We start from the raw sequence: 26,192 nt of genomic DNA, 5'->3' as shown, positions 1-26,192 counted from the left end.
TTATGAGCTAAAAGGCAAAACTGGTCCGAGATCAGCACTCCTACTCCAACAATCTTTGTGAATACGGGCCCCTGAAGCCTTCCATAGACTCCAGTCTCTCCACACAGAACAACTAGCAAGTTGCAACTAGCAAGAGAACACTGCCCACAAAATGAGGTGGAAACTGAGCTGCACTTCCTAACCTCCTGCCAAATGTAGGACCATATTAGACAGACATATTTCCCTCAGGCTACACAAGATATCAAAAATTGTGAATTCTTTGTGTAACAATTATATTTTTGATAAAACTCACATATTTATTGGGTTAAATACCAGTGTGCCATCACAGCGCCAAAATGTGTGACCTGTTGCCACAACAAAAAAACACAACCAGTGAAGAACAAACACAACCCAGCATAATATTTATGCTTATTTATTTTCCCTTTTTGCACAGCGTTACAATACTGTACATAGACATAAAATGACATTTGAAATGTCTTTATCCTTTTGGAACTTTTGTGAGTGTAACGTTTACTGTTAGACCATATTTATTGTATTATCTAGTTCACTTGCTTTGGCTAGGTTAATATATATGTTTCCCATGCCAATAAAGCCCTTAAAATGTAAATGAAACACAGACCAACCCCCCTGCAGAGGTTAATAAAATTAAAACTAAAAAGAAACAACTCTAATTTCAGCAGCTCAATTATAACACTTTTGAAAGAAAGAACAGCATATTCTCCCTGCTGGGAGTGTGTTGAGCTACTGTCCTCCTAACTCAGTCTAGCCAGACTGCCCATCTGTACTCCTAACTCAGTCTAGCCAGACTGCCCGTCTGTCCTCTTAACTCAGTCTAGCCAGACTGCCCGTCTGTCCTCCTAACTCAGTCTAGCCAGACTGCCCATCTCCTAACACAGTCTAGCCAGACTGCCCATCTCCTAACACAGTCTAGCCAGACTGCCCATCTGTACTCCTAACTCAGTCTAGCCAGACTGCCCATCTGTACTCCTAACTCAGTCTAGCCAGACTGCCCGTCTCCTAACTCAGTCTAGCCAGACTGCCCGTCTGTACTCCTAACTCAGTCTAGCCAGACTTCCCGTCTCCTAACTCAGTCTAGCCAGACTTCCCGTCTCCTAACTCAGTCTAGCCAGACTGCCCATCTCCTAACTCAGTCTAGCCAGACTGCCCGTCTGTCCTCCTAACTCAGTCTAGCCAGACTGCCCGTCTGTCCTCCTAACTCAGTCTAGCCAGACTGCCCGTCTGTCCTCCTAACTCAGTCTAGCCAGACTGCCCGTCTGTCCTCCTAACTCAGTCTAGCCAGACTGCCCGTCTGTCCTCCTAACTCAGTCTAGCCAGACTGCCCGTCTGTCCTCCTAACTCAGTCTAGCCAGACTGCCCGTCTGTCCTCCTAACTCAGTCTAGCCAGACTGCCCGTCTGTACTCCTAACTCAGTCTAGCCAGACTGCCCATCTCCTAACTCAGTCTAGCCAGACTGCCCGTCTGTCCTCCTAACTCAGTCTAGCCAGACTGCCCGTCTGTCCTCCTAACTCAGTCTAGCCAGACTGCCCGTCTGTCCTCCTAACTCAGTCTAGCCAGACTGCCCGTCTGTCCTCCTAACTCAGTCTAGCCAGACTGCCCGTCTGTCCTCCTAACTCAGTCTAGCCAGACTGCCCGTCTGTCCTCCTAACTCAGTCTAGCCAGACTGCCCGTCTGTCCTCCTAACTCAGTCTAGCCAGACTGCCCGTCTGTCCTCCTAACTCAGTCTAGCCAGGCTGTATGCCCGCTGAGGATTTGCTGCTGCTTAATATAAGAAGGAATTTTCAACCAGACAGAATTAAAGCTTGATTATGTGTTGAGACAGCCATGAGGAGTGACTGTAGGCCCAAGGGCTAGGGTAGGAGAAGGGTAGGGATAAGGCCAGGGTAGGGTTGGAGAAGGGTAGGGGAGGCCAGGGTAGGGTTGGAGAAGGGTAGGGATAAGGCCAGGGTAGGGTTGGAGAAGGGTAGGGAGAAGGCCAGGGTAGAGTAGGAGAAGGCTAGGGATAAGGCCAGGGTAGGGTTGGAGAAGGGTAGGGGGAAGGCCAGGGTAGGAAGGGGGTAGGGGGAAGGCCAGGGTAGGGTAGGAGAAGGGTAGGGGTAAGGCCAGGGTAGGGTAGAAGGGTAGGGTTAAGGCCAGGGTAGGACAGGATAAGGGTATGGGTAAGGCCAGGATAGGGATAAGGCCAGGGTTGGGCTAGGGTAGTAGAAGGCTATGGTAGGAGAAGGGTAGGGCTAAGGCCAGGGTAGGTCTAGAGGCTAGGAGAAAGGTATGGCTAGGGTAGGGCCAAGGTAGGGTAGGGATAAGGTTAGGGTAGGTGAAAGGTTAGGGTAGGTGAAAGGTTAGGGTAGGGTTAAGGTAGGCTAGGGGTAACAGGTAGGGCCAGGACAATACCAGTATTGCGGTATTCATTGGTATCGGGCAAGGAATCCAAAACATGAAGCGGATTTAACTTCTTTAAGAAAACAGCCCTTATATGTTGTCTTCAAGAGAGTCACATTTATGTATTTTCCAGCTAGAGCCAGGGCCAGGGAGTCAGGGCTTGGGCCAGGGAGTCAGGGCTAGGGCCAGGGAGTCAGGACTAGGGAGTCAGGGAGTCAGGGCTAGGGAGTCAGGGCTTGGGCCAGGGAGTCAGGGCTAGGGCCAGGGAGTCAGGGCTAGGGCCAGGGAGTCAGGGCTAGGGAGTCAGGGCCAGGGAGTCAGGGCCAGGGCCAGGGAGTCAGGGCCAGGGAGTCAGGGCCAGGGAGTCAGGGCCAGGGCTAGGGAGTCAGGGCCAGGGAGTCAGGGCCAGGGAGTCAGGGCTAGGGCTAGGGAGTCAGGGCCAGGGCCAGGGAGTCAGGGCCAGGGCCAGGGAATCAGGGCTAGGGCCAGGGAGTCAGGGCCAGGGAGTCAGGGCCAGGGAGTCAGGGCTAGGACTAGGGAGTCAGGGCCAGGGCCAGGGAGTCAGGGCCAGGGAGTCAGGGCCAGGGAGTCAGGGCTAGGGCCAGGGAGTCAGGGCTAGGGCCAGGGAATCAGGGCTAGGGAGTCAGGGCCAGGGAGTCAGGGCTAGGGCCAGGGAGTCAGGGCTAACTTACGTTTCTCATCATCCGCATACACTAACGACGCAGCTCTTGACAGTACATCCAAGGACGTTTCCATTCTTAACAACAACCTGAAGAAGAAAGATCAGATTGATTTAGATTGCTGCAATTTTCTATCTTTAATTAAGGACCATAAAGAAATCTGACTGCATGCTTATTACTTTTCGAGCTCTACCCTTAGATTTGGCAGTGACGTAGTGTCCCCGTGACAGAACACTGAGCCAATCCCGGCACAACTAGAGAACATTACCAACCCCTAAGCTCTGTATTTTCTGCTGGCTGCCCCACCACAACAGAAAGCACTGAGCTCGGCTGAAACACCTGCATTTTGGAGCTGCCTTACTCAACTCCGTCCAGATCAGAGAACGGAGTTCCTCAACTACCCGGGGAGAAGGTCACAGTAGGGACTAAAGAAGGTTAAAGTCGATCATAGGAATGGAGTAATTCCCATGGAACTAATAAACACAGGAGGGTCAATTTTTATACATTTGTGCCAATACTTTATAGGCTACATAAAGTGTAAGACTTATTTTTGCAGCTTCTTCAACGTCGATTTAGTTATACAAACAAATATTGGTACTGTGTAGTCGCCCAGTCAGGAAATCATTAGTCACAATTCATTTAACGTCGGACAACGTTTATTTTACAACTGAAAGTAGATTGCAGCAACGTAATCCAAATCCCAACAACTGTCACGCAACACAAGCATGCATGCAAGGTTGCTACAAATGTTTCAACCGTCCAAAATAAACCGGAGTAGGACAGTAGCCCAGTTGCTACAGTGTACATACCACCTTCCTTCTTAGTGCGCCACTTTGGAAACCTTCAGCAAGTCTATTCGCGCCGATAACAATTCTTGATGAAGAATCCTGGTGAAACTTCAAATCCACAGAAAAAAACGAAACGAACCATCTGAATTGTTTCGTGTCCGATGCCAGTCGGTAACAATGTCTCAGTGATGGTTGAGGGAAGTTGGTTGTTAATAACGAAGGCTGAAGAATGTCCGGAATGATAGAATTCTCTTCCTAGCAGGTGGTGAAAGTGGAGACTTCTCATTGGTGCTGCTCCACGAAATGATATCAGCATACATTATCACAGCTACATTGCATCACATCCTTTGCAGGTAGGGTGAAGTCAGAGAGAAGTGGGACGTTGTTTACAGTTTAATCCTGATGCGGTTATTTATTACACCGAGAGAGAAAAACAAGTGAAAACTATTGGGAGTTTGAGCGGTAAAGGCTGTGCAACCGAACATAGAAATGAAAGTCGAGGAGTGAAAGTCGGGGGATGGTGCAACAGCAGAAAATCCGGACACTGATGTTGTTTTTCCAACAGAAAAAGCTCAGATCGGAATTATGGTTTCAAAAACCAGATAAAACAACACTTCATGGCACAGCGCCTCTCCTCCATGTTACCTACTGGTTGTGTGGATGTACTGACATGTATGTGTAGTTGATAGATGCACACACACACACTACATGTTACTGTTTTAAAATGTATGTTAATTGTAAAGTATTTTGTCTGTAATGTCTTTTCGTAATCTGTCGGACCCCAGTAAGACTAGATGTCTCCATTGTCGTCGGTTAATAGGGATCCTAATGAATCTAATCAAACGTCAACAAGGCAGTGTTGCAACTGTTTATATAAAAAAAAACATCTTTATAATGTCAAAATAAACACACGTCCAACCCTTATATCACACTCACAAACTGAAAATATATCTGTGTGTACAATCAGTTAGTGAGAGATAGCCTGCTCTACTGAACAAATGCATACATGTTGAGGAGACTAAATTACTTGGTGTTACCTCAGATTGTAAACTGTCATGGTCAAAACATATATAGAAACAAATGTAAACGCAACATGCAACAATTGAATATATTTTACTGAGTTACTTTAGGCTCTAATCTAGAGTTTTCATATTGCTGGGAATACAGCTATGCATCTGTTGCTGGATACTGGCGGGAACTGGAATGCGCTGTCTGTCATACACGTCTATACAGAGCATCCCAAACATGCTCAATGGGTGACATGTCTGGTGAGTACGCAGGCTATGGAAGAACTGGGACATTTTCAGCTTCCAGGAATTGTGTACATACCCTTGTGACATTATCATGCTGAAACATGAGGTGATGGTGGCAGATGAATGGCACAACAATGGGCCTCAGGATCTCATCACTGTGTCTCTGTACATTCAAATTGCCATCGATAAAACGCACATTGTGTTCGTTGTCCGTAACTTATACCTGTCCATACCAATTCTCTGTTAACAGCTCTGGTGGATATTACTGCAGTCAGCATGCCAATTGCACACTCCCTCAAAACTTGAGACATCTGTGGCATTGTGTTGTGTGACAAAACTACACCTTTTAGAGTGACCTTTTGTCTCCAGCACAAGGTGCACTTGTGAAATGATCACGCTGTTTTATCAGATTCTTCCTGTCAGGTGGATGGATTATCTTGGCAAAGGAGAAATGCTCACTAACAGGGATGTCAATAAATTTGTGATCATTTATTTCAGCTCATGAACCATGGGACCAACACTTTACACGTTGCGTTTATAAATTGTTGTTCAGTGTGTATGTGAAAGTTGTTTCCTGTTTCAGTCATGTCTTTGGCAACATTCGCGTGAGTCAAACAAAAACACCTCAATGATTGGTTCCACAATTAGTGATGGGCATTCCTAGGGTTTTTGTTTGCGCCGGCTCATTTACGCTCCGGTCACGTAAAGGCTTACAAGTAAAACCCAAAAGGTAAGCTACCATTATGTCAGATCATGAAATGCTTCTTAAAATATATATATATATATATATATATATATATATATATATATATATAAAGAGGAATTTCACCCTGGGCTTGTTTTCATCATGTCCAAGGCATTTCTAGGTCAGTGAGATGTGTTTCACACATATTTACCCAGGAAGAAGGCAGGTCTATGTTATACTGATCACACTATAAGGCTTATAGAGGGTTATAGATGGAGATATGACCCCAGGGAGACAACAGGGTTATAGATGGAGATATGATCCCAGGGGGACAACAGGGTTATAGATGGAGATATGATCCCAGGGAGACAACAGGGTTATAGATGGAGATATGACCCCAGGGGAGACAACAGGGTTATAGATGGAGATATGATCCCAGGGAGACAACAGGGTTATAGATGGAGTAATGATCCCAGGGAGACAACAGGGTTATAGATGGAGTAATGGTCCCAGGGAGACAACAGGGTTATAGATGGAGATATGATCCCAGGGGGACAACAGGGTTATAGATGGAGATATGATCCCAGGGAGACAACAGGGTTATAGATGGAGATATGATCCCAGGGGGACAACAGAGTTATAGATGGAGATATGATCCCAGGGAGACAACAGGGTTATAGATGGAGATATGATCCAAGAGAGACAACAGGGTTATAGATGGAGATATGATCCCAGGGGGACAACAGGGTTATAGATGGAGTAATGATCCCAGGGGGACAACAGGGTTATAGATGGAGTAATGATCCCAGGGAGACAACAGGGTTATAGATGGAGTAATGATCCCAGGGAGACAACAGGGTTATAGATGGAGTAATGACCCCAGGGAGACAACAGGGTTATAAATGGAGTAATGATCCCAGGGGGACAACAGGGTTATAGATGGAGTAATGATCCCAGGGAGACAACAGGGTTATAGATGGAGTAATGATCCCAGGGAGACAACAGGGTTATAGATGGAGTAATGACCCCAGGGAGACAACAGGGTTATAAATGGAGTAATGATCCCAGGGGGACAACAGGGTTATAAATGGAGTAATGATCCCAGGGGGACAACAGGGTTATAGATGGAGATATGACCCCAGGGGGACAACAGGGTTATAGATGGAGATATGACCCCAGGGGGACAACAGGGTTATAGATGGAGATATGATCCCAGGGAGGGAGACAAAAGGGTTATAGATGGAGATATGATCCCAGGGAGACAACAGGGTTATAGATGGAGATATGATCCCAGGGAGACAACAGGGTTATAGATGGAGATATGATCCCAGGGAGACAACAGGGTTATAGATGGAGATATGATCCAAGAGAGACAACAGGGTTATAGATGGAGATATGATCCCAGGGGGACAACAGGGTTATAGATGGAGTAATGATCCCAGGGGGACAACAGGGTTATAGATGGAGTAATGATCCCAGGGAGACAACAGGGTTATAGATGGAGTAATGATCCCAGGGAGACAACAGGGTTATAGATGGAGTAATGACCCCAGGGAGACAACAGGGTTATAAATGGAGTAATGATCCCAGGGGGACAACAGGGTTATAAATGGAGTAATGATCCCAGGGGGACAACAGGGTTATAGATGGAGATATGACCCCAGGGGGACAACAGGGTTATAGATGGAGATATGATCCCAGGGAGACAACAGGGTTATAGATGGAGATATGATCCCAGGGAGACAACAGGGTTATAGATGGAGTAATGATCCCAGGGAGACAACAGGGTTATAGATGGAGATATGATTCCAGGGAGACAACAGGGTTATAGATGGAGATATGACCCCAGGGAGACAACAGGGTTATAGATGGAGTAATGATCCCAGGGAGACAACAGGGTTATAGATGGAGTAATGATCCCAGGGAGACAACAGGGTTATAGATGGAGATATGATCCCAGGGAGACAACAGGGTTATAGATGGAGTAATGATCCCAGGGAGACAACAGGTTTATAGATGGAGATATGATCCCAGGGACACAACAGGGTTATAGATGGAGATATGATCCCAGGGAGACAACAGGGTTATAGATGGAGATATGATCCCAGGGAGACAACAGGGTTATAGATGGAGTAATGATCCCAGGGGGACAACAGGGTTATAGATGGAGATATGATCCCAGGGAGACAACAGGGTTATAGATGGAGATATGATCCCAGGGAGACAACAGGGTTATAGATGGAGTAATGATCCCAGGGAGACAACAGGGTTATAGATGGAGTAATGATCCCTGGGAGGGAGACAAAAGGGTTATAGATGGAAATATGATCCCAGGGAGACAACAGGGTTATAGATGGAGATATGATCCCAGGGAGACAACAGGGTTATAGATGGAGTAATGATCCCAGGGAGACAACAGGGTTATAGATGGAGTAATGATCCCAGGGGGACAACAGGGTTATAGATGGAGTAGTGATCCCAGGGGGACAACAGGGTTATAGATGGAGATATGATCCCAGGGAGACAACAGGGTTATAGATGGAGTAATGATCCCAGGGAGACAACAGGGTTATAGATGGAGTAATGATCCCAGGGAGACAACAGGGTTATAGATGGAGTAATGATCCCAGGGAGACAACAGGGTTATAGATGGAGATATGATCCCAGGGAGACAACAGGGTTATAGATGGAGATATGATCCCAGGGAGACAACAGGGTTATAGATGGAGTAATGATCCCAGGGAGACAACAGGGTTATAGATGGAGATATGATCCCAGGGAGACAACAGGGTTATAGATGGAGATATGACCCCAGGGAGACAACAGGGTTATAGATGGAGTAATGATCCCAGGGAGACAACAGGGTTATAGATGGAGTAATGATCCCAGGGAGACAACAGGGTTATAGATGGAGATATGATCCCAGGGAGACAACAGGGTTATAGATGGAGTAATGATCCCAGGGAGACAACAGGTTTATAGATGGAGATATGATCCCAGGGACACAACAGGGTTATAGATGGAGATATGATCCCAGGGAGACAACAGGGTTATAGATGGAGATATGATCCCAGGGAGACAACAGGGTTATAGATGGAGTAATGATCCCAGGGGGACAACAGGGTTATAGATGGAGATATGATCCCAGGGAGACAACAGGGTTATAGATGGAGATATGATCCCAGGGAGACAACAGGGTTATAGATGGAGTAATGATCCCAGGGAGACAACAGGGTTATAGATGGAGTAATGATCCCTGGGAGGGAGACAAAAGGGTTATAGATGGAGATATGATCCCAGGGAGACAACAGGGTTATAGATGGAGATATGATCCCAGGGAGAACACAGGGTTATAGATGGAGTAATGATCCCAGGGAGACAACAGGGTTATAGATGGAGTAATGATCCCAGGGGGACAACAGGGTTATAGATGGAGTAATGATCCCAGGGGGACAACAGGGTTATAGATGGAGATATGATCCCAGGGAGACAACAGGGTTATAGATGGAGTAATGATCCCAGGGAGACAACAGGGTTATAGATGGAGTAATGATCCCAGGGAGACAACAGGGTTATAGATGGAGTAATGATCCCAGGGAGACAACAGGGTTATAGATGGAGTAATGATCCCAGGGAGGGAGACAAAAGGGTTATAGATGGAGATATGATCCCAGGGAGACAACAGGGTTATAGATGGAGATATGATCCCAGGGAGACAACAGGGTTATAGATGGAGATATGATCCCAGGGGGACAACAGAGTTATAGATGGAGATATGATCCCAGGGGGACAACAGGGTTATAGATGGAGATATGATCCCAGGGAGACAACAGGGTTATAGATGGAGATATGATCCCAGGGGGACAACAGGGTTATAGATGGAGTAATGATCCCAGGGGGACAACAGGGTCATAGATGGAGTAATGATCCCAGGGAGACAACAGGGTTATAGATGGAGTAATGATCCCAGGGAGACAACAGGGTTATAGATGGAGTAATGATCCCAGGGGGACAACAGGGTTATAGATGGAGTAATGATCCCAGGGAGACAACAGGGTTATAGATGGAGTAATGATCCCAGGGAGACAACAGGGTTATAGATGGAGTAATGATCCCAGGGGGACAACAGGGTTATAGATGGAGATATGATCCCAGGGAGACAACAGGGTTATAGATGGAGATATGATCCCAGGGAGAACACAGGGTAATAGATGGAGTAATGATCCCAGGGGGACAACAGGGTTATAGATGGAGATATGATCCCAGGGGGACAACAGGGTTATAGATGGAGTAATGATCCCAGGGAGACAACAGGGTTATAGATGGAGTAATGATCCCAGGGAGGGAGACAAAAGGGTTATAGATGGAGATATGATCCCAGGGAGACAACAGGGTTATAGATGGAGATATGATCCCAGGGAGACAACAGGGTTATAGATGGAGATATGATCCCAGGGGGACAACAGGGTTATAGATGGAGATATGATCCCAGGGAGACAACAGGGTTATAGATGGAGATATGATCCCAGGGAGACAACAGGGTTATAGATGGAGATATGACCCCAGGGGGACAACAGGGTTATAGATGGAGATATGATCCCAGGGGGACAACAGGGTTATAGATGGAGATATGACCCCAGGGGGACAACAGGGTTATAGATGGAGTAATGATTCCAGGGAGACAACAGGGTTATAGATGGAGATATGATCCCAGGGAGACAACAGGGTTATAGATGGAGATATGACCCCAGGGGGACAACAGGGTTATAGATGGAGATATGATCCCAGGGGGACAACAGGGTTATAGATGGAGTAATGATCCCAGGGAGACAACAGGGTTATAGATGGAGATATGATCCCAGGGAGACAACAGGGTTATAGATGGAGATATGACCCCAGGGGGACAACAGGGTTATAGATGGAGTAATGATCCCAGGGAGACAACAGGGTTATAGATGGAGATATGATCCCAGGGAGACAACAGGGTTATAGATGGAGTAGTGATCCCAGGGGGACAACAGGGTTATAGATGGAGATATGATCCCAGGGAGACAACAGGGTTATAGATGGAGATATGATCCCAGGGGGACAACAGGGTTATAGATGGAGATATGATCCCAGGGGGACAACAGGGTTATAGATGGAGATATGATCCCAGGGAGACAACAGGGTTATAGATGGAGTAATGATCCCAGGGAGACAACAGGGTTATAGATGGAGATATGATCCCAGGGAGACAACAGGGTTATTGATGGTTGGTACAGAAGTGAATCAGTAGTTAGTTTATCAGGGCAGAAAGGTACTGATCCAGGTGTCTTCCTTCTCCAGCCTTTCCTCTTCGAACTGTCGACCCACTATTACACAAAATAACCTCAACATCATCGTTGAGAAACATTCACTGTATGTAGAGAAAGGGGAAGGGGTTAGTCAGTCGTCCAACTGAATGTGTTCAACTGAAATGTGTCTTCCGCATTTAACCCAACCCCTCTGAATCAGAGAGGTGTGGTGGGGGCTGCCTTAATCGACATCCACGTTTTCAACGCCCAGGGAACACGTGTTGTCCACGTCTTCAGCCCTCAGTCCTCAGGTGTTGTCCATATCATCAGCGCCCGGGGAACAGGTGTTGTCCATATCATCAGCACCCGGGGAACAGGTGTTGTCCATGTCATCAGCGCCCGGGGAACAGGTGTTGTCCATGTCATCGGCGCCCGGGGAACAGGTGTTGTCCACATCATCAGCGCCCAGGGAACAGGTGTTGTCCATATCATCAGCGCCCAGGGAACAGGTGTTGTCCACATCATCGGCACCCAGGGAACAGGTGTTGTACATATCATCGGCACCCAGGGAACAGGTGTTGTCCACGTCATCGGCGCCCAGGGAACAGGTGTTGTCCACGTCATCGGCCCCCAGGGAACAGGTGTTGTTCATGTCATCGGTGCCCGGGGAACAGGTGTTGTCCATGTCATCGGCGCCCGGGGAACAGGTGTTGTCCATGTCATCGGTGCCCAGGGAACAGGTGTTGTCGGGATTTAACTGTCTTCCTCAAGTGCAAGATGTCAGATTGTTCCACCTTGGTATTCAAACCAGTGACCTTTCAGTTACTGGCCCAACGCTCTGAATCGCTAGGCTACCGGCCGCCACAACGACGTATGTTTTTGACATAAGCACATGGAAAACAATGTAATGTGGCAGACCAGGGGGTTGGGTCAAAACGTTTACACAGATCAGACACGGACAGTGTAGGATTAGCTTAGTTTCAAAGGTGTTTATTAAACTAATAATAGTTCAAAAATAAAAGAATAGGTCTCCCCCAAGAGACCCTCTCCGGGATACCGTCTCTGGGTCTTGCTGTATCCTGTGGGGATCAAAAACTGAACTCACTCCTGTTACCTCTGGTACCGTCCCCAACTATACAGGAGTCCTTTCTTCCCCCGTCTCCTCCTCTGTGCTGCCCTTCTGGCAGCTTTATGGGCCTTGTCCAGCTGGTGAGCAATCAGCCCCTTGATTACTCACCAATTCCAGTTAGCCCCAATTAGTCCTGGCCGGAGAGCCCATCGAGACCTGGCACGTCCAGCAGATGGAGCCATCGCCTCGTGATGTCTACTCCGTCTGTCACCAGGCCTCGACGAGTCTCCCCCTGGTGGCTGACCTGCTGTTCGCCACAGTAAATAGGTCATTTGACCAGCTGTGGTGATTCCTTTGGCAGTCAGTTATACTGGAAGACTTCCCTATACAGTCTACCTGTAGAAAACCAGTTGGCTGGAATCATGCAGCCTCCCCCCCCCCCTCACAGCCTCCCCCCCTCACCACGTCACAGCCCCCCCCCCTCACCACGTCACAGCCTCTCCCCCCTCACCACGTCACAGCCTCTCCCCCTCACCACGTCACAGCCTCTCCCCCCTCACCACGTCACAGCCTCTCCCCCCTCCTCACAGCCTCTCCCCCCCCCTCACCACGTCACAGCCCCCCCTCACAGCCTCTCCCCCCTCACCACGTCACAGCCCCCCCTCACAGCCTCTCCCCCCCTTCACCATGTCACAGCCTCTCTCCCCCCCCTCACAGACTCTCCCCCCCTCACCACGTCACAGCCCCCCCTCACAGCCTCTCCCCCCCTTCACCATGTCACAGCCTCTCCCCCCCTTCACCACGTCACAGCCTCCCCCCCTTCACCATGTCACAGCCTCTCTCCCCCCCTCACAGCCTCTCCCCCCTCACCACGTCACAGCCCCCCCCTCACAGCCTCTCCCCCCCTTCACCATGTCACAGCCCTCCCCCCCTTCACCACGTCACAGCCTCTCCCCCCTTCACCACGTCACAGCCTCTCCCCCTTCACCACGTCACAGCCTCCCCCCTCACCACGTCACAGCCTCCCCCCCTCACCACGTCACAGCCTCTCCCCCTCACCACGTCACAGCCTCTCCCCCCTCACCACGTCACAGCCTCCCCCCCTCACCACGTCACAGCCTCTCCCCCTCACCACGTCACAGCCTCTCCCCCTCACCACGTCACAGCCTCCCCCCCTCACCACGTCACAGCCTCTCCCCCTCACCACTTCACAGCCTCCCCCCCTCACCACGTCACAGCCTCTCTTCCCCCCCTCACCACGTCACAGCCTCTCCCCCTCACCACGTCACAGCCCCCCCCTCACCACGTCACAGCCTCTCCCCCCTCACCACGTCACAGCCTCCCCCCCTCACCACGTCACAGCCTCCCCCCTCACCACGTCACAGCCTCTCTCCCCCTCACCACGTCACAGCCTCTCTTCCCCCCCCCTCACCACGTCACAGCCTCTCCCCCCTCACCATGTCACAGCCTCTCTTCCCCCCCTCACCATGTCACAGCCTCTCCCCCCTCACCATGTCACAGCCTCTCTTCCCCCCCTCACCACGTCACAGCCTCTCCCCCCTCACCATGTCACAGCCTCTCTTCCCCCCCTCACCACGTCACAGCCTCTCCCCCCCTCACCACGTCACAGCCTCTCCCCCCTCACCACGTCACAGGTCACAGCCTCTCCCCCCCCCCCCTCACCACGTCACAGCCTCTCCCCCCTCACCACGTCACAGGTCACAGCCTCTTCCCCCCCCTCACCATGTCACAACCTCTCTTCCCCCCCTCACCACGTCACAGCCTCTCCCCCCTCACCACGTCACAGGTCACAGACTCTTCCCCCCCCTCACCACGTCACAGCCTCTCTCCCCCCCCTCACCACTTCACTGGATCAAAGAAGGACCAGAGTTAGGTCTTACAGGACCTTGCTGCACCACAGAGCCACATTCAGGGGCCACCTGCAGTAGTATCTTCTCCACGTCTCGGTTCTTCCCTGGGGGGCCACCAGCCATGTGATCCTCCGCTGCAGTGTCCTGGGGAGAGCCATCAACTGCACAACCTGACCTTCCAGACTCTAATACAGCTACAACACACACACACACACACACACACACACACACACGTCTGGTGCATCCTGTTTCCATTGATCATCCTTGAGATGTTTCTACAACTTGATTGGAGTCTACTTGTGGTCAATTCAATTGATTGGACATGATTTGGAAAAGCACACACACGTCTATATAAGGTCCTACAATTGTCAGTGCATGTCAGAGTAAAAACCAAGCCATGAGGTCGAAGGAAATGCTCGGAGACAGGATTGTGTCAAGGCACATATCTTTTATTGCTTTGTCATTATGGGTTATTGTGGGTAGATTTGATCCATTTTAGAATAAGCCTGTAATGTAACAAAATGTGAAGAAAAAAAATCAAGGGGTCTGAATACTTTCCGAATGCACTGTACGTACAAGCAGTGGCGACCCGTCATCCAGGGCAGGTGGAACAAAGCCCCCGTCATCCAGGGCAGGTGGAACAAAGCCCCCATCATCCAGGGCAGGTGGAACAAAGCCCCCGTCATCCAGGGCAGGTGGAGCAAAGCCCCCGTCATCCAGGGCAGGTGGAGCAAAGCCCCCGTCATCCAGGGCAGGTGGAGCAAAGCCCCCGTCATCCAGGGCAGGTGGAGCAAAGCCCCCGTCATCCAGGGCAGGTGGAACAAAGCCCCCGTCATCCAGGGCAGGTGGAACAAAGCCCCCATCATCCAGGGCAGGTGGAACAAAGCCCCCATCATCCAGGGCAGGTGGAGCAAAGCCCCCGTCATCCAGGGCAGGTGGAACAAAGCCCCCATCATCCAGGGCAGGTGGAGCAAAGCCCCCGTCATCCAGGGCAGGTGGAACAAAGCCCCCGTCATCCAGGGCAGGTGGAGCAAAGCCCCAGTCATCCAGGGCAGGTGGAACAAAGCCCCCGTCATCCAGGGCAGGTGGAACAAAGCCCCCGTCATCCAGGGCACGTGGAACAAAGCCCCCGTCATCCAGGGCACGTGGAACAAAGCCCCCGTCATCCAGGGCACGTGGAACAAAGCCCCCGTCATCCAGGGCAGGTGGAGCAAAGCCCCACCGGTTTTGAGCCCCACATTTTTACATTGAACAAAAAAAATGTGTTTGGGGAGTGAGGGGCTTGCCTGTTTAGCATGTTATTTTGACATTAATACGTGTCACATATCAGTTCGCAAACAATGTAAATATATATATCATTGAGTTAATAAAGCTGCATACAAACATGGCCTCTTTGTTGTTTTCTTGAGTAAAGCAGCTCCAAAATGCAGGAGTTTCAGCCTAGCTATCACGCCCTGACCTTAGAGAGCCTTTTTATTTCTCTATTTGGTTAGGTCAGGGTGTGATTTGGGTGGGCATTCTAGTTTTTCTATTTCTTTTGTTTGCCGAGTATGGTTCCCAATCAGAGGCAACTGTCTATCGTTGTCTCTGATTGGGGATCATACTTAGGCAGTCTTTTTTCCCACCTTTAGTTTGTGGGATCTTGTTTTTGGTACTGTGCTGTGTAGCCCTACTGAACGTTACATTTTGTATTTGTTTTGTTTTCGGTGTTCATCTAATAAAGTATGATGTTGATGATGTTAAATGTTACGATGTTAAAGTATGATGCCTAACACGCTGCACCTTGGTCCGATCCTTCCATTGACGGACGTAACACTAGCTCAGTGCTTTATGTGGTGGTGGGGCGAGCCAGCAGAAAATTGTAACATTTCGCCGTGATTGGCTCAGTGTTCTGTCACTCATGGGGACACTAGGTCATCGCCAAGTCTAAGTCCTTAATAAGTGTAGACATCGAAAATGTAAGCCCTTTGGGTCCTGCCGTACAGTTCCATTACAAGAAGGCTCAAGGTCATTAGCCACAGATAAAATTACGTACAAATCACGTTATATGTACTATAGCTTTGATTGGTCAACATCTTACTTTCAATGGACCCAATCTTAGCTAGCAGTCATCATCATGAATCAAGTCGACAATCTACTGGCAAATCCTTTTTTAATTCTTGTCATATGAAGGGAAATAATGAAGAGAAATTATAGATAAAACGTATCGGTGCTCATCGGCCATTGGACATAAACATTACACAACAATTTGGAAATCGCAAATTCAACAATGGGTGGTTTGGAAGGAATCAGTGGCTAACAGCAAGCATTGCAACTGGGAAGTCGGGAATAAACGAGCTCCGACTGGGAAAATACGTTTTGAACGGTCATCCAACTCGGAATGGTAAATCCGGCCTCTTTCTCGTTGTAGACAAAATTTGCCCACGAGGGACCGCCGTGCCACCACCTTCCTGTTCAAGTGGGCACATCACAACAAGGTGAGTCCAAGAATGTCTTATATGCTGCTGTATAAATGATGTAATATGCCAGGGAGATATATATACTGTAGCTAAGAAAGTAATGCTAAGTGTATGTTGTCTAGTAAGCTGTTAGTAACCCATGTATCTCACCCTAATAATTTGGTCTATTTTCACCTCTTAATTTCACCTAACGTTACTGTTCTGACTCGATGGTGCACATCGAGCCTATAACCTGTTTTTGAGAAATGTGATCATGTTATATAAATGAGGCTGAATGAACTGTGTCGCTGCCAGACGAGGCTCCGCTGATAACCAGGTGTAGCAGTGGTAAGGATTCACTCCATGGTGCTGAATAGAAAGCTCTGCTGTTGGGACAGTTTTATGTACTGTAGGCCCTAACAGTTTGTGGGCACCGTTTATCACTGTTATAGTGCAATGAATGTATTGTTTAGTGTTGTGTTGTGTAGTGGCTTTGCTGGCATGCATCTACAATTTTTGTTGTTGTTGAGTTTGCCCCACCAAGATCTACATGCTAAAATCGCCAACGCATACAAGTGATCATATTCACACTTCGGGAAGGAAGGACAGAATATTGGGTCGTTACTAGGGCCTGTGTCTTTCTGTTTCACCTCCACGTTTTAAATTTGGAGCTATGGCAGTCTATTACAAATCAGTCTGATCGTACTTTTGACAGTATTTCAATTTCAATAGTCACTTTAACCATATCTACATGTACATACTACCTCAATTCGCCTGACTAACCGGTGTCTGTATGTAACCTCGCTACTTTTATAGCCTCGCTACTGTTTATAGCCTGACTTTTTGCTGTTGTTTTTATTTCTTTACTCACCTATTGTTCACCTAATACCTTTTTTTGCACTATTGGTTAGAGCCTGTAAGTAAGCATTTCACTGTAAGGTTGTATTCGGCGCACGAGACAAATAAACTTTGATTTGATTTGAAATCCGTATGGTTTGAAGTGACTGAAATGCATCAGAAAGGTCATGGGAAGTTCAGAAGAGCATCAGAAAGGTCATGGGAAGTTCAGAAGAGCATCAGAAAGGTCATGGGAAGTTCAGAAGAGCATCAGAAAGGTCATGGGAAGTTCAGAAGAGCATCAGAAAGGTCATGGGAAGTTCAGAAGAGCATCTGACCATATAGTTGTAAGATCTTCTGTGTAGAAAAGATCCTCGACAGCTGATTTAGTGCCTGGTCTTGTCCACTCTAATGAGTGTTCCTGGGAGTCTTCTCCTTCAGTGATGGTGTTAAAAAATTCTAATATTTTGTAGCTTAAACTGTTCAAAAGATAGAGCCACATTTGTAGAAAGAAAACAGACAAAGCTCTGTTGTTTTATTATAACTGCAGCTAGAAGTTAATGATGTAGTCCTGGTTCTATGAACCAAGCCCACAGTTTTTAATTTCCGATTTTTCTCCTGCGACCCTATTTTCAAATCAAGCGACCCCCACTTGGGGGTGCAACCCCCTAGTTTGGGAAACACGGGCCGATGACCTGTATATCGGACAGTGGGAGGTTCTTCTCAGTTGCCACGCTGACCCTCAACACAGGGGCCCCCACAGGGGTGTATTCATAGTCCCCTCCTCTACTCCCTGTTCACCTACGACTGTGTGGCCCCGCACGACTCCAACACCATTATCAAGTTTGCTGACGACACAACGGTGGTAGACTTGATCACTGCCGACGATGAGACAACCTACAGGGAGGAGGTCAGTGACCTGGCAGAGTGGTACAAGAAACGGGGGGGATTGAATAAACATGGCATTGTTTCTATTGTTTTTAAAATGGGTTCTTTATCTCCATCCTCCATATCATACACTATTTGTGTGTACCAGTGGTGCACGGGTCAGCAGTATGTGTGTACCAGTGGTGCACGGGTCAGCAGTATGTGTGTACCAGTGGTGCACGGGTCAGCAGTATGTGTGTACTAGTGTTGCACGGGTCAGCAGTATGTGTGTACTAGTGGTGCACGGGTCAGCAGTATGTGTGTACTAGTGGTGCACGGGTCAGCAGTATGTGTGTACCAGTGGTGCACGGGTCAGCAGTATGTGTGTACTAGTGGTGCACGGGTCAGCAGTATGTGTGTACTAGTGGTGCACGGGCAGCAGTATGTGTGTACTAGTGGTGCACGGGACAGCAGTATGTGTGTACTAGTGGTGAACGGGACAGCAGTATGTGTGTACTAGTGGTGAACGGGTCAGCAGTATGTGTGTACTAGTGGTGCACGGGACAGCAGTATGTGTGTACTAGTGGTGCACGGGTCAGCAGTATGTGTGTACTAGTGTTGCACAGGTCAGCAGTATGTGTGTACTAGTGGTGCACGGGACAGCAGTATGTGTGTACTGGTGGTGCACGGGTCAGCAGTATGTGTGTACTAGTGGTGCACGGGTCAGCAGTTTGTTCACCCGCCCACAATTTATAATAACCCATCCTCAACTGCCCGACTACATGTGATAAAGTGAAAATCTGAGGCCTCCACTTACAGCCGGGTCATTCAAGATTGACATCGAAAATTTGACCTTTATTCATGTCCTGAAGACGTCGGGAAATGCCTTCAAAACCGGCCTCTAAGGGGTAACAGTGAGAGAGCTGCTACCATCAAGTAGGCTTTGGTTTTGCTCGGGCGTTGTGGATGGTGAATGGTGAGTGAGTGTTATCTCATGACTCCGGCTCAGAAAGTTCTGTGTTCCATCCCAGTTACATGATAACTGTTATCAGCGTCTCACAACCCTTTTAAGCTGTAGACTCCCCTACCCATCCCCCACGACCAGAGCCTGAGAGTCCGGGGGGGGGGGGTACCGTAAACTGGCCTTTCAAATTCTCTCTGAACCGTGTGACCTGGGCCCAGATTGGTTGCTAAGGGGGCATGTGGTTAGGGGGCAGGACACATGACAACTCTTCTGACAGCGCAGGCCAGTGGTCTCTTCACTCCTCTGAGTGGACTTGCGAGATGGACTTAGTGCAGAAAACCACATCCTTCCCACATCGATTCCCTGTCTGTATCCTTGTGTGTAACTCTTGAGGTCGCCTCATTCCCCTCTTACCGGGGCAGTGCTAGAGGGTCACAGAGCAGTCACCGACTTGACAATAGTGACCCGCTCGAACGCGCCCAATGTTAGCTAACTACCTGGCAGCACTGTCTTCTTCTATGGTATTATGGCAGTCTGCAAAAAAAAAAAAAAACGTCAGAGGTGAAGGCAGCCATCTATGGTATTGGCGTGTCAATCACAGCCTACCGACTGAATTACGAAATAAACATTAAGAACAAATAAACCCTCATACCTGTACTAAGAAAAAAAGAAAAAAGAGCCCTACTAACTTCTAACAAAATCTCCCCCATTCCCCATCCCCCAAATCCCCTCCAACTCCCCATATTATACATTTTGTAGTACAACTATACATACACTATACATACACTTAGTAGGCTACATACTGTAGTGTACATGAAATACAGGCTTGAACACTACATACACACTTCCTACATACTGTAGTCAATCAAGACCAGCCAAACATTTAAGCAGGATGTCCACTATGTCTCCCATTGGAACCCCAGTTATCTCTGTGCGTCTACCATGTCTCCCATTAGAACCCCAGTTATCTCTGTGCGCCCACTATGTCTCCCATTGGAACCCCAGTTATCACTGTGCGTCCACTATGTCATTGGAACACCAGTTATCTCTGTGCGTCCACTATGTCTCCCATTGGAACCCCAGTTATCTCTGTGCGTCCACTATGTCTCCCATTGGAACCCCAGTTATCTCTGTGCGTCCACTATGTCTCCCATTGGAACCCCAGTTATCTCTGTGCGTCCACTATGTCTCCCATTGGAACCCCAGTTATCTCTGTGCGTCCACTATGTCTCCCATTGGAACCCCAGTTATCTCTGTGCGTCCACTATGTCTCCCATTGGAACCCCAGTTATCTCTGTGAGTCCACTATGTCATTGGAACCCCAGTTATCTCTGTGCGTCCACTATGTAATTGGAACCCCAATTACAGAGATAACTGGGGTTCCAATGGGAGACATAGTGGACGCACAGAGATAACTGGGGTTATAATGGGAGACATAGTGGACTCACAGAGATAACTGGGGTTCTAATGGGAGCCATAGTGGACTCACAGAGATAACTGGGGTTCTAATGGGAGACATAGTGGACGCACAGAGATAACTGGGGTTCCAATGGGAGACATAGTGGACGCACAGAGATAACTGGGGTTCCAATAGGAGACATAGTGGACGCACAGAGATAACTGGGGTTCTAATGGGAGACATAGTGGACGCACAGAGATAACTGGGGTTCTAATGGGAGACATAGTGGACGCACAGTGATAACTTGGGTTCCAATGACATAGTGGACGCACAGAGATAACTGGGGTTCCAATGGGAGACCTAGTGGACGCACAGAGATAACTGGGGTTCTAATGGGAGACATAGTGGACACACAGAGATAACTGGGGTTCTAATGGGAGACATAGTGGACGCACAGAGATAACTTGGGTTCCAATGACATAGTGGACGCACAGAGATAACTGGGGTTCCAATGGGAGACATAGTGGATGCACAGAGATAACTGGGGTTCTAATGGGAGACATAGTGGACTCACAGAGATAACTGGGGTCCCAATGGGAGACATAGTTGACTCACAGAGATAACTGGGGTTCCAATGACATAGTGGACGCACAGAGATAACTGGGGTTCCAATGGGAGACATAGTGGGCACACAGAGATAACTGGGGTTCTAATGGGAGACATAGTGGACGCACAGAGATAACTGGGGTTCCAATGACATAGTGGACGCACAGAGATAAATGGGGTTCCAATGGGAGACATAGTGGACGCACAGAGATAACTGGGGTTCTAATGGGAGACATAGTGGAAGCACAGAGATAACTGGGGTTCTAATGACATGGTGGACGCACAGAGATAACTGGGGTTCTAATGACATAGCGGACGCACAGAGATAACTGGGGTTCCAATGGGAGACATAGTGGACGCACAGAGATAACTGGGGTTATAATGGGAGACATAGTGGACTCACAGAGATAACTGGGGTTCCAATGACATAGTGGATGCACAGAGATAACTGGGGTTCCAATGGGAGACATAGTGGACGCACAGAGATAACTGGGGTTCTAATGGGAGACATAGTGGACTCACAGAGATAACTGGGGTCCCAATGGGAGACATAGTGGACTCACAGAGATAACTGGGGTTCCAATGACATAGTGGACTCACAGAGATAACTAGGGTTCAAATGACATAGTGGACTCACAGAGATAACTGGGGTTCCAATTACATAGTGGACGCACAGAGATAACTGGGGTTCCAATGGGAGACATAGTGGACTCACAGAGATAACTGGGGTTCCAATTACATAGTGGACGCACAGAGATAACTGGGGTTCCAATGGGAGACATAGTGGACGCACAGAGATAACTGGGGTTCTAATTGGGAGACATAGTGGACACACAGATATAACTGGGGTTCTAATGGGAGACATAGTGGACTCGCAGAGATAACTGGGGTTCCAATGGGAGACAAGGTGGACGCACAGAGATAACTGGGGTTCTAATGGGAGACATAGTGGACACACAGAGATAACTGGGGTTCCAATTACATAGTGGACGCACAGAGATAACTGGGGTTCCAATGACATAGTGGACGCACAGAGATAACTGGGGTTCCAATGGGAGACATAGTGGACGCACAGAGATAACTGGGGTTCTAATTGGGAGACATAGTGGACACACAGAGATAACTGGGGTTCTAATGGGAGACATAGTGGACACACAGAGATAACTGGGGTTCTAATGGGAGACATAGTGGACGCACAGAGATAACTGGGGTTCTAATGGGAGACATAGTGGACTCACAGAGATAACTGGGGTCCCAATGGGAGACATAGTTGACTCACAGAGATAACTGGGGTTCCAATGACATAGTGGACGCACAGAGATAACTGGGGTTCCAATGGGAGACATAGTGGGCGCACAGAGATAACTGGGGTTCCAATGACATAGTGGACGCACAGAGATAACTGGGGTTCTAATGACATGGTGGACGCACAGAGATAACTGGGGTTCTAATGACATAGCGGACGCACAGAGATAACTGGGGTTCTAATGGGAGACATAGTGGACACACGGAGATAACTGGGGTTCTAATGGGAGACATAGTGGACGCACAGAGATAACTTGGGTTCCAATGACATAGTGGACGCACAGAGATAACTGGGGTTCTAATGGGAGACATAGTGGACTCAGAGAGATAACTGGGGTTCTAATGGGAGACATAGTGGACTCACAGAGATAACTCGGGTTCCAATGGGAGACATAGTGGACTCACAGAGATAACTGGGGTTCCAATGGGAGACATAGTGGACACACAGAGATAACTGGGGTTCTAATGGGAGACATAGTGGACGCACAGAGATAACTTGGGTTCCAATGACATAGTGGACGCACAGAGATAAATGGGGTTCCAATGGGAGACATAGTGGACGCACAGAGATAACTGGGGTTCTAATGGGAGACATAGTGGAAGCACAGAGATAACTGGGGTTCTAATGACATGGTGGACGCACAGAGATAACTGGGGTTCTAATGACATAGCGGACGCACAGAGATAACTGGGGTTCCATTGGGAGACATAGTGGACGCACAGAGATAACTGGGGTTATAATGGGAGACATAGTGGACTCACAGAGATAACTGGGGTTCCAATGACATAGTGGATGCACAGAGATAACTGGGGTTCCAATGGGAGACATAGTGGACGCACAGAGATAACTGGGGTTCTAATGGGAGACATAGTGGACTCACAGAGATAACTGGGGTCCCAATGGGAGACATAGTGGACTCACAGAGATAACTGGGGTTCCAATGACATAGTGGACTCACAGAGATAACTAGGGTTCAAATGACATAGTGGACTCACAGAGATAACTGGGGTTCCAATTACATAGTGGACGCACAGAGATAACTGGGGTTCCAATGGGAGACATAGTGGACTCACAGAGATAACTGGGGTTCCAATTACATAGTGGACGCACAGAGATAACTGGGGTTCCAATGGGAGACATAGTGGACGCACAGAGATAACTGGGGTTCTAATTGGGAGACATAGTGGACACACAGATATAACTGGGGTTCTAATGGGAGACATAGTGGACTCGCAGAGATAACTGGGGTTCCAATGGGAGACAAGGTGGACGCACAGAGATAACTGGGGTTCTAATGGGAGACATAGTGGACACACAGAGATAACTGGGGTTCCAATTACATAGTGGACGCACAGAGATAACTGGGGTTCCAATGACATAGTGGACGCACAGAGATAACTGGGGTTCCAATGGGAGACATAGTGGACTCACAGAGATAACTGGGGTTCCAATGGGAGACATAGTGGACGCACAGAGATAACTGGGGTTCTAATTGGGAGACATAGTGGACACACAGAGATAACTGGGGTTCTAATGGGAGACATAGTGGACACACAGAGATAACTGGGGTTCTAATGGGAGACATAGTGGACGCACAGAGATAACTGGGGTTCTAATGGGAGACATAGTGGACTCACAGAGATAACTGGGGTCCCAATGGGAGACATAGTTGACTCACAGAGATAACTAGGGTTCCAATGACATAGTGGACGCACAGAGATAACTGGGGTTCCAATGGGAGACATAGTGGGCGCACAGAGATAACTGGGGTTCCAATGACATAGTGGACGCACAGAGATAACTGGGGTTCTAATGACATGGTGGACTGACAGAGATAACTGGGGTTCTAATGACATAGCGGACGCACAGAGATAACTGGGGTTCTAATGGGAGACATAGTGGACACACGGAGATAACTGGGGTTCTAATGGGAGACATAGTGGACGCACAGAGATAACTTGGGTTCCAATGACATAGTGGACGCACAGAGATAACTGGGGTTCTAATGGGAGACATAGTGGACTCAGAGAGATAACTGGGGTTCTAATGGGAGACATAGTGGACTCACAGAGATAACTCGGGTTCCAATGGGAGACATAGTGGACTCACAGAGATAACTGGGGTTCCAATGGGAGACATAGTGGACACACAGAGATAACTGGGGTTCTAATGGGAGACATAGTGGACGCACAGAGATAACTTGGGTTCCAATGACATAGTGGACTCACAGAGATAACTGGGGTTCCAATGGGAGACCTAGTGGACGCACAGAGATAACTGGGGTTCCAATGGGAGACGTAGTGGATGCACAGAGATAACTGGGGTTCCAATAGGAGACATAGTGGATGCACAGATATAACTGGGGTTCCAATGGGAGACATAGTGGACTCACAGAGATAACTGGGGTTCTAATGACATAGTGGACACACAGAGATAACTGGGGTTCCAATGGGAGACATAGTGGACTCACATAGATAACTGGGGTTCCAATTACATAGTGGACGCACAGAGATAACTGGGGTTCCAATTACATAGTGGACGCACAGAGATAACTGGGGTTCCAATGACATAGTGGACTCACAGAGATAACTGGGGTTCTAATGGGAGACAGTGGACTCACAGAGATAACTGGGGTTCTAATGGGAGACATAGTGGACGCACAGAGATAACTGGAGTTCCAATGGGAGACATAGTGGACTCCCAGAGATAACTGGGGTTCTAATGGGAGACATAGTGGACTCCCAGAGATAATTGGGGTTCTAATGACATGGTGGACGCACAGAGACAACTGGGGTTCCAATGGGAGACATAGTGGGCTCAGAGATAACTGGGGTTCTAATGACATAGTGGACGCAAAGAGATAACTGGGGTTCCAATGGGAGACATAGTGGACGCACAGAGATAACTGGGTTTCTAATGGGAGACATAGTGGACTCACAGAGATAACTGGGGTTCCAATGGGAGACATAGTGGACGCACAGAGATAACTGGGGTTCCAATAGGAGACATAGTGGATGCACAGAGATAACTGGGGTTCCAATGGGAGACATAGTGGACTCACAGAGATAACTGGGGTTCTAATGACATAGTGGACACACAGAGATAACTGGGGTTCCAATGGGAGACATAGTGGACTCACATAGATAACTGGGGTTCCAATTACATAGTGGACGCACAGAGATAACTGGGGTTCCAATTACATAGTGGACGCACAGAGATAACTGGGGTTCCAATGGGAGACATAGTGGACGTACAGAGATAACTGGGGTTCCAATGGGAGACATAGTGGACGCACAGAGATAACTGGGGTTCTAATGAAATGGTGGACGCACAGAGATAACTGGGGTTCTAATGACTTAGCGGACAAAAAGAGATAACTGGGGTTCTAATGGGAGACATAGTGGACGCACAGAGATAACTGGGGTTCCAATTACATAGTGGACGCACAGAGATAACTGGGGTTCTAATGGGAGACATAGTGGACTCACAGAGATAACTGGGGTTCTAATGGGAGACATAGTGGACTCACAGAGATAACTGGGGTTCCAATGGGAGACATAGTGGACTCACAGAGATAACTGGGGTTCCAATGGGAGACATAGTGGACGCACAGAGATAACTGGGGTTCTAATGGGAGACATAGTGGACACACAGAGATAACTGGGGTTCTAATGGGAGACATGGTGGACGCACAGAGATAACTTGGGTTCCAATGACATAGTGGACGCACAGAGATAACTGGGGTTCCAATGGGAG

The sequence above is a fragment of the Salmo trutta genome, chromosome 14 (assembly GCF_901001165.1).
Source record: "Salmo trutta chromosome 14, fSalTru1.1, whole genome shotgun sequence".
NCBI lineage: Eukaryota > Metazoa > Chordata > Actinopteri > Salmoniformes > Salmonidae > Salmo > Salmo trutta.
The sequence above is the reverse complement of the archived record's forward strand: the minus strand, read 5'-3'. Positions refer to the sequence as shown.